Here is a 3,342-nt window from a genome sequence, read left to right on the forward strand (position 1 = left end):
ACATGAAAGCTTTAATCTAGTCCTGTATATTCACATAAATAAACATACACCAAAGCTTGTGAACAGTGAATAATAACACCAACTGATCTGCATATGAAAACAGTGTAATACATAAGCTCTCACTCTCTGAGCCTGCGCAGCACACACACACACACACACACACACACACACACACACACACACACTTCCTCCTCTCTCTCTCTCTCTCTCTCTCTCTCTCTCTCTCTCTCACTTATCCACACATCCAGAGACGCTGATCATCACTCCCTCTGTCTTCACTCATCTTCCTCCATGCTGCCTTTCTTCTCCCTCTGTCTTCCATTGATCTCTCTCTCATTGGACTCATCACTCTGCATTCTCTGCAGACAAAGAGCAACCGCAGGATGACAATCACATTAGAGCACACAATCTATTTATGGCTTTGCCTCATATTTCAACTCCATTCTCTCTCTCTCTCTCTCTCTCTCTCTCTCTCTCTCTCTCTCTCACACACACACACACACACACACACACACACACTTTCACGCTGTCTCTTCTCTCTCGTACTCTGTGATAATATAAACGCAGGGATTTTAGTGGTAATGAGTTTTTAATGAAAAATGAATTATTTACAGTGGCTGGAGGACATAAGATAAAAAAGAGAAAAGCAGGTGATATCAAAGCTGTGAAAACCCTGCCACCACATTGCAGTAAAGTTTATTAGAGTTTACTTTACATACATAGATTGCTACATATACAGATTAGAAAGGATAAATTTGAGGGTGGGGGGGATAATACAACAAAACACATTTCATGTCAGGTATTTGATTGGCTCAGGTTCAACTAATCTTCAGTGAAGTTAATTGCTGAAAATTAACCAAAATGTAACACAAATTCACTCTGTGCCTGCAAAGCAAATTCACTAATCGTGGATGTGGATTGAAAAGAGCTGACATTTCAATGTTGTGATGGGCAGAATAAATGACAGCCATCAATCAAAACTACAATTTTCCAACAAACTATGCTGCCGGTTTCATATTTGAAAGGAAAAGAAAAAGAAAAAAGCTATTGACAAAACAATCAAAAGTCAAGGTCCACCCACTCGCTGCATGAGCTTTTGACCGTATCGCACGGGCTTCATCAGCAGGGGGAGTTGCGGTTGACAGTGGAAGTAGAGCAGGTTCTTGTAAAGTCATGAGGAGAAGATTTTGACAGTTTCAGAAATTAAGAGTTAAAAAAGAAAAAAAGAATCACAGGTGCCAGTGTGATATGAGTATGAGATGCTGAGCGATGAAACGCTCTTTGCGACGCGGCAGGACGAGCCCTTCGTGTCGTCTGGCGGCTTTTTAAGGATTACGCAAGTGCGCCATACGGCAAATCGTTAGGTGTAACAAAACTTTCTCTTCTCTTTTTTGACCTGCTTCGAGTCAATTAAAGCGATAAATCCTTTCAAATTATAATAAATCACATAGCCAATGAACTGTTCTATCAAGCAGCTTCAGTCTGTAAATACGACCTTAAAGTGATCATCATCTTATCCAAATGATCTCTGATCTTATCTAGCCTGAATATCAAATGTCTGACACCATCAGTCAGTGTCATGCATATTTTCCAACAAGGCTTTAATAGGAGGAAAAACTTCCCACTTGATGACACCTTTAGATGAAAGACCTCCACATTATTAGATACAGTTCATTCAAACTCAAGGCTTCAAGCTGCTCCTCCATGCTGCATGTTTTATAACTTTCAAAACCACCACCTGCTTGGAGGCTCTTAAAGGATAACGCAACATTAGATTATGGCAGTTCTACTTTACTCATAACACCCTTCTCTGTATCTGTGCAGAACTATAATTCTGTCCTTGTGAGATTATAAATATGTTTCATAATATCATTTAATATTATCATGTTCTGTAACAACATTTAAGGAGTTTGAAGAGAAAAATTAGACTTTGTACTATTTAATTGCAATAGCAAATACATTTTGAGTAAGACTCAATGACGCCTGAATTAGATTTTTTTTTTTTTTTAACAGAATAATGAGGAAATGTTCATACAAGACACATCTACAGAAAAAACTTATTTCATTTCTATTTCCTACAATATCTCATCATTACAAGTAAAGTATGATTGACATTTTTTAAGTTTATGTTCGGGCAGCTCATTGTCACGATTTCAGAAACATCACGGTCTTGGTTAAATGATGAAAAGTTCAACAGTGGTAATTTGAACGCCTCACTTTTTTGATGATGTTCTTCTGTTTCAAATACATGGGCCGGACATGGCCATCAAACAGACGGGGGGGGTCTGGCACCACGTAGTTCCTAGAGCACCTCCTCTTTTTGCATTCTTCATATGGGATGGAAATAAAGTAACGCTGGTTCAGCACGTTGATCAAAGGTCCATGGGTGTGGAGCAGGAAATCCCTCCACAATAAGGATGTGAGTCTTCTCCTCCTTGTCAGACTTTGGAACAATCTCAGCATCCAAGGTGTTATTAACGCCATGCCACTTTTCAAACTTCACCGGGTTCTCCAACCATGCGTAGATGGTGCTCATCATGGCATCCATGTCCAGAGCAGTAGTGACATCATACTGCTTAAAGTCATCTTCACCAACTTCGATCTGATCTTGGGGCTTGGAGAAGTCATCGTGATGGACCACACAACAGTCGGGCAGGTCCTTGATCAGTCTGTTGGCGAGGGTGATTTTCCCTCCATTGGCTACGCCGCCGATGCCGATGATATACTTCATGATTTCTGATGGGTTGGTCAAATCGTAAGAAGAGTCACCGAGAGTTAAATCAACTCTTGTACACTTGTATTGTAGATTTAATTTTAAATGGGCACAATTGTCATTTCCCCCATTGATCTACACTCACTAATCCATTACATGTCGACATGACATGTTTGCAAATTTGTTAAAAATCTAAAAGTGAAATCTCCCTATATATTCAGACTCTTGGATGGAACACTGCAAACCGTGATGTGTCTTGAACTTGATTGGATTCCACCTGTGGCAAATTGAATTGATTGGCTAGTTTATGAATGCAGCCGTGTGCGCCTGCAAGAGAAAACAAAAACACGTTTTGCACTTATAAGATGTGGTATCCATTTTTATATAAAGTATCAGTGAACTCATAAGATACACAGGCAGCATTCTGACTCCGGCGAAGTAAATGATACAGTACTGTTGTGTCAGTTTGACTGTTTAATTTGTCAGTGTAGCCTCTAGTATAGATCTAGCCTTAGTCACAGTTCGACATGTTACAGTATAAAATACCATGTTTTTACAATGCTAGCAGTGTAATAGTGCCACCAGATGTCAATTGCTACTTGTAATTATCTCATTTTAATACTTAAATT

General features: G+C 39.4%; 1 pseudogene; it reads right to left on the reverse strand.

Moving 5' to 3' along the window:
* Positions 1 to 275: 275 nt before the first annotated feature.
* LOC111669474 (nicotinamide riboside kinase 2 pseudogene) lies at positions 276 to 2,761 on the reverse strand (annotated as a pseudogene).
* Between the last annotated feature and the right edge of the window lie 581 nt (positions 2,762 to 3,342).

The sequence above is a fragment of the Seriola lalandi genome, unplaced genomic scaffold (genome assembly GCF_002814215.2).
Source record: "Seriola lalandi dorsalis isolate HSWRI2012SDOR001 ecotype SW California unplaced genomic scaffold, Sedor1 jcf7180002054795, whole genome shotgun sequence".
In the NCBI taxonomy this organism is placed as follows: Eukaryota; Metazoa; Chordata; class Actinopteri; order Carangiformes; family Carangidae; genus Seriola; species Seriola lalandi.